This window comes from Mirounga leonina, unplaced genomic scaffold, assembly GCF_011800145.1.
Source record: "Mirounga leonina isolate KUSES-001 unplaced genomic scaffold, KU_Mleo_1.0 Mir_82, whole genome shotgun sequence".
NCBI lineage: Eukaryota > Metazoa > Chordata > Mammalia > Carnivora > Phocidae > Mirounga > Mirounga leonina.
Genome location: NW_023270825.1, coordinates 38231049 through 38237363, shown reverse-complemented (window position 1 = coordinate 38237363; position 6315 = coordinate 38231049). Strand labels below are relative to the sequence as shown.

Genomic DNA, 6315 nt, shown 5'->3' with positions numbered 1-6315 from the left:
AAAGCTGGGAGGGAAAAAGTGCTGGTATTTTAAAGATTTTAAAATCTTTAAAAAAGACTTTAAAAAAGTGCTGGGATGTTAAAGATTTTGGAGGTGACGCAGTAATGAGATCCAGGTATATGTCCTGTTTCCTCCACCAGCTTGTAAGTTCTGAGAGGTCAAGGACTGATACACATCCTTGTGTCCCTCAGAATTCACTGTATAATGAGGGTTCTGACCCTGTGTCTTTCATTTCATTATACATGTTGTCATGGGGCATTAAAGGACACTTGGATCATGTAAACTCAGTTCTCAGTTCTCAGTAGCAATAAAGTGAAGAAATGAGCTCATTCTAAACAATTCTTTATTGCCTCTCTTTATTAGAAAGAGAACTCAAAGTGAAAGAAAAAGGCATTCTCAATCACAATAATCTCAAAATTACTTCATTTCCTCCTTTTGTCTTCCCGATTTTATCTGTATAATTATTTAACTTCTGATTGGTGGAATAATATAAAAATACAATTATTATCATTCTGTTTGTTAAGTTACTTCCTTTTGGAATGAGGAATAAAATACATATTTTCCATATTTCTTTGTGGTCTTCATAAATTTTTTAAATGGTCCCAAAATTCATGGGTCTACCATATTTAACTACTTTTTTTTAATTGTTGGATATTAGATTATTTCCAGTTTTTCAGTATTCCAAAGAATATGGTAGTAGACATCTTTTTGCATATAACCTTTTCTTTTCGGCTAGAAATTTCTAAAAGTAGGAAAGGGGCTTAAAAGTCAAACTCTTTAAAGGTACATACTTGCTAGAATCTCTGATACTGCCATAGTAATGTGAACTTTGCTATGTTCACCAAAACTTTGCCAACAAAACCAATTGTTAACCACAGAATATATTTAATCTATGCTAAGAGGTTACCAGATATAGGAGAAGCAGTATAGGATAGGGGAAAGAATGCTGCTTGACATTAAGGAAGTCCAAGTTCTATTCTAGTTCCTCAGGAATAACTGACCTTGGTCAGATTGCTTAGCTATCCTGGTCTGATTGCTTACCTGTATGAATATATTTGCCAAAATGATAGTGAATATCTCTTTCAATGCAAAGATTTCTATTCCTGGTCATCTCAAGGGGTGTCCTTTATACTGACTCATTGAATAGTTAGCTTTTATTGAGTATACCTGATGTGGGCCAGTCACTCTCTAAGTGCTTTATATACATGATCTCATCTAATTCACACCACAAACCTAGGTGGGAAGTACTGTTACTAAACCCATTGAGCTGATGCAGAACTAAGATTTTGGCTAAGGAAATGGAGGCTGACGAAGTTTTCATGGAGGTAAACGGTAGATCAGGAAGTCGAAGGCCAGCTTAATTCTTAACATCCTGCATTTTCAACCATGACACTATAATGCCTGGGCATACTTCCTCTTAAAAGAACCCCAAACACTTTAACATTGAACCAGTTTTTGGTATTGCAGTTCTTCTCTTATACCCCAAAGATAGAATTCCACGCCATGGATGGAGAGTCCTAGAAAATCTGAGTTGCCATATTTTTGTCTAACAAAAGCTTTAAAATAACTTCACTTGTCTGTCTATATTCAGTTTTTGCATTTATTTCTTTTAATTCATGACTATATATCTTCCCGTAATAGAGCCAGGATTTTTAATTGGCGTTCCCTTACGTAAGTTTATACTACTCAGGATTGTTGCCTATTATTCTGCCCATGGGGCAACTTTTATTTAAAAAGAATCAAATTAAATTGCTTCATAAAATTACAGCATATGTTCAGAAAAGTTTTTAAAAATTCACTGTGCCTGGACTTCATTTTTCATTAAAAAGTGTATTCAGCAGACTTCCTGTTTTCAAAAATTATGAGTTGGTACCCCCTAGTGGAAGATACAAAGCAACTTCAGTTCACTACTACTAAAAGCACTGGAGGTACAAAAGATAGGAAGGAATTCTCTGTGCTCCTTGCTGCGGTGTGTTGGGTTCTCCTGTCACTACCTTATTGAGAAACAGTGGAGGGCAGTTGTGTGCAAAGCTGCAGGGGGCAGTACGGAAGAAAAATGGGAATGAGCTAGGTGACAATAGGTCTTCAGCAGCACTGACTTTAGGTATGGGATGGCCATGTTGAAAGACGGTGGATAAACCAGCTAGGATGGGATTGGACTTGAATTGTGTGGTTGGAGTTCGTTTGTAGGGTGTGTGCTTGGTGAGTTGGCATGAGGAAGACCCAAAATGTGAGGAGGACAAGTTGGGTGACAGAATTAAGACAGAGGGGAAGGAAGAGCTCTGGAACTGGAAAAGAGTTAGATCAGAACTGGAATTGAACTATCCAGTAGGAAAGACGGGATGGGGTATATCCCAGGGTAAGGACTGGGGAAGGCGGAGACACCAAAGCAGAGCAGTGTCTGTGGAACCAGCAAATCTGTTGAGGTGGCTAGAGGCCACCCTTCTCTGCCATCCCCCTGTCCCTGAGGAGATGAAACTCACTGGTTTGGGGATGGCCTCACTGAGGACTGTAATATACAGACTGGCTTTCCCCTACACATGGTGACACCATCTGTCTTAAACTTTAGGAATCCCCCACTTATGTATCAGGAATAAATAGCTAAGCACTTAAAAATTTTCAAAAAGTTACCAGATTGTGAAATGAAATAAAATAGATGTCTGTTGCCACGAGAGGGCAAAGCCACATGTCCTAACGTCCATAAGCTGGAGGGCTGACATCTTACGAAAACTGGAGGTGCCCAAGAAAGATGTGCTTAGATGCTCTTCCCTGTTGGACAGCATCAATAAACTGAATGAACATACTTTGAATTCCATTGTCTGGATCACTGATTTAAATGTTTAAATACCTTGCCCCAGCACCCTGGGAACCTGTACTTGTCATGTGTGCTGATCAATATTGACTTGTTAATATTCAATCTGGAGAGTGTGTATCCTTGGATGGTTGCAGGGGTCCCTGGCCTTTCTCTCTGAATAGTAAATCTGAATTTGTGGTTGTTATATTTCAAATTTTAGTTTTCTTTCTGTAGGAAAAGTATCGCAAGGATGGCTGCATTGTGTCAAATTCTAAACCAAAGTTTGGGACTTTAAAGGGACCAGGATCCTAGATGATACCTTATCCAGTGGTTTCCAAACTGGCCAAGTAGCAAAATCATTAGGGGGGAGGGCAGCGTTTAAAAATACACATTCCTGGGGCACCTGGGTGGCTCGGTTGTTAAGCATCTGCCTTCGGCTCAGGTCATGATCCCGGGGTCCTGGGATCGAGCCCCATATCGGGCTCCCTGCTCCGCAGGAAGCCTGCTTCTCCCTCTCCCACCCGCCCTGCTTGTGTTCTCTCTCTTGCTGTCTCTCTCTGTCAAACAAATAAATAAAATCTTCAAAAAAATAAATAAGTAAAAATAAAAATACACATTCCATCTGCCTTTTGCCACTAAATCACAATCTCCAGGGACTGGTGCCTAGGAAGCTTACTCAGAGCAATCTGATGATCACCCATCTCTGGGAGCCACTGTTCTACTCTGGCCTCATAATCCATCTGGGGAATTCTCTTTGATTTTAGTAAGGATTTCTGTGATGGAAGGAACAGAAACCCAAGCCAGCTTTAGTAAAGGGGTGGCTATTGTTCCGAGATGAGGAATCTGGCACAAGGAAGGAACTGAAGGAAATAGATCTGGCTCTCACATGAGTCAAAGTCATCAGGCAGCTCCCTTCTCTGTGCACTTCGGCAGGCCACCTGCTTCCGCAAGGCTCTTAGTTTTGGTCCTCCAAGTCTTGGGCTTTGCATGGCTTTGGATTGCCACAGCTCCGACTCGGAAACCAGTGCTGGACCACCTTACAGCTCCTGCTGGCTCCAGCATACATGTTCTTGAGTTCAAGAGAGACTCCAGGTTGGGTCAGGGGTCTGGTCCTGCTTCAATCTATTGTGACGGGTGGGGAAAGGTCCCACGACACGCACATGGTTGCCTACATTCACCCCTCCTCAGTAAAAGTGGAAGGGACTCTTCCAAAGGAGGGGAAGTGCAGTCTGGCTAAGCACTCAAAGGGTGTCCGCTAAATGTTACAGCCCTTTTAGAATTTGTCTAGCAGGTCCTCACCAGAAGACTCCCCCACAGTAAAAAAAAAAAGAAAAAAAATATATATATGGTATCCACTACACCTTTGTAACTTCCCAATGAGGGGATCATTTGGGCTCTGTTTGAACACTTCTTGAGACAAGGAACTCACCATTTTGTGAGGTCCATTCCTTTTCCAGTTCTAACTACTCAACAGCTTCTTTGGTAATGACCATCGTATATTCTAAGTTCATTCTCTACAATAATACAGAATACACTTACTCCTTGCTCTTTGGGAATCTGAAAATGGCTATTGTGTTCATCTCAAGATTTTTATTTCCACACCATACATGCTTATAAGGTTCCTTGTCATGGTCCTCTCTGGATCTAGACTCTCATCATTCTGGTTTCCTTCCTTTGCACATGGCTTGAGTTAGTAGTTGTTCTCATTAAAGAGTTTGCTTACTTAAAAATCATAATTTTTTTAAAGGATTGAGAGTGGCTTTAAAATACGCAATAGGGGGGTGCCTGGGTGGCTCAGTTGGTTAAGCGGCTGCCTTAGGCTCAGATCATGATCCCAGGGTCCTGGGATTGAGCCTCACATCAAGCTCCCTGCTCAGCAGAGAGCCTGCTTCTCCCTCTCCCTCTGCCTGCTGCTTTGCCTAATTGTGCTCTCTCTCTGTCAAATAAATAAATAAAATTAAAAAATAAATAAATAAAATATGCAATAGAACAACACACAAAAAAATACTTCAAAGCAAAAATATGAAGGCAAAAGGAATACATTTTGTAAAATAAGCAGGAGCTGGAAGAGAAATTGGTTCATGAAGCACCTGCCATGAAAGCCTGTGGCTTACTCAGGGTGGTCTGCAGGATTGCTTCTTCAGTTCTAGTGACCAGCCCAAAGAGAGAATGATGAATCGCTGCATTCATGAGAGAAAAACAAACCATTAGCCCAGAAGAATTTAAACTATTTCTGGTGCAAAAAACAGGAAACATTTTCTCCTTGGGGTTCTCCCAGAGAAGATGTTATAAAACCAGGTAAACAATATCTTCAACAATATCCTTGAAGTAAATACTGTAGTCATTTCCTAGGACTGTTTCTTACAACATCTGCCAAAAGGAGATATAATGGTGTTTGGTGAAAGCCCAGTTCAGTGAAGCCACTCTAGGGAGGCTCTGTAATCCAGACTGGGTGCCACTCTATGGTTCTTTGCCCCAGTGTCTGTGGATGAGTGTTAGAGGATCTAGCAATGGTTTTCAAGCTGTGCTCTGAGAGGCCCATCAGTGGTGGGACTTCGAGCTTCCCATCCCTTCCCCACATCCCATTCTGTGACTCTAGAATTCTAGAAAAACATGGTTTGAAGAAGGATTCTAGGGTTAAAAAAGAAATTTGAAAACCACTGTTATAAAAGAATGGATGCACTGCTATCCCTCAGGTAATCTACCATAGATAATGCTCATTTCCCGAAGTTTTCAATAGTCAAGAGCAGTGGTGATTTCCAAGATTAAACATCCTGATAAGTTCATCAAGCACAGAACCTCTGTGTTGCCAGTTAAACCCAGAGCCATATGTTTTAATAATCAAGCAAACTAGGGAGGGATTGACAACTTCTTATTAAATCTGAGGTGCCTAACAAGGACATATGGTGGACAGAAGGCCACTGCACCTTCACATGGAGTTGGGCTAGGAAAGGACCATCTGTTAGTACTCAGATTCTCCTTAAGAACTAATTTGGTGTTTGCTCTAACAAGATGATACAGTACAGCCTCAATGATTTTAGCCTGAAAATTATTTAAATCTCATAACCACACATCCATTTTATCCATAAGCAAATCTCAGTAACTCACTCATAGAACATCTAGCTTTTTATACTGAGAAGTATATACGTAAGTTTAAAAATGTAATATATATAAAACTAGAAAGTTGATGATTTTGGATGCAGAACATCTAGTTTTTCTTTGTGATAATAACGGATAGGATCAGCTCTGTATTAATGCCATTCTGGTTTTGATACTAAGGAAAACCTGGAATTGATGTGCCAGAGAAAGCCCATCTCACTACTCCTTGTACTTGGAATAGGTGCTATTTCTGATCCATCAATGGACTGTAATTCTTGACCCTGAAACACAGTGGTATGAAGTGCAGGTTCCTCATAAGCCTTGTGACTGAGGGTAGGAACGGGCCTTGACAATCAACACTGAGCATGAGTATCTTGGTTTATAACTGATTTCAGTCCACAAAGATTATGGAAAGATCAATA

At 40.6% G+C, this 6315-nt stretch overlaps 1 non-coding gene across 1 annotated transcript; it reads left to right on the top strand.

The window, feature by feature from the left end:
* The first annotated feature begins 4051 nt into the window (after nucleotides 1–4051).
* LOC118002806 lies at nucleotides 4052–4107 on the top strand. Its single transcript, XR_004677179.1, has one exon. It is a non-coding gene; the product is annotated as a U7 small nuclear RNA (small nuclear RNA).
* The last annotated feature ends 2208 nt before the right edge of the window (nucleotides 4108–6315 follow it).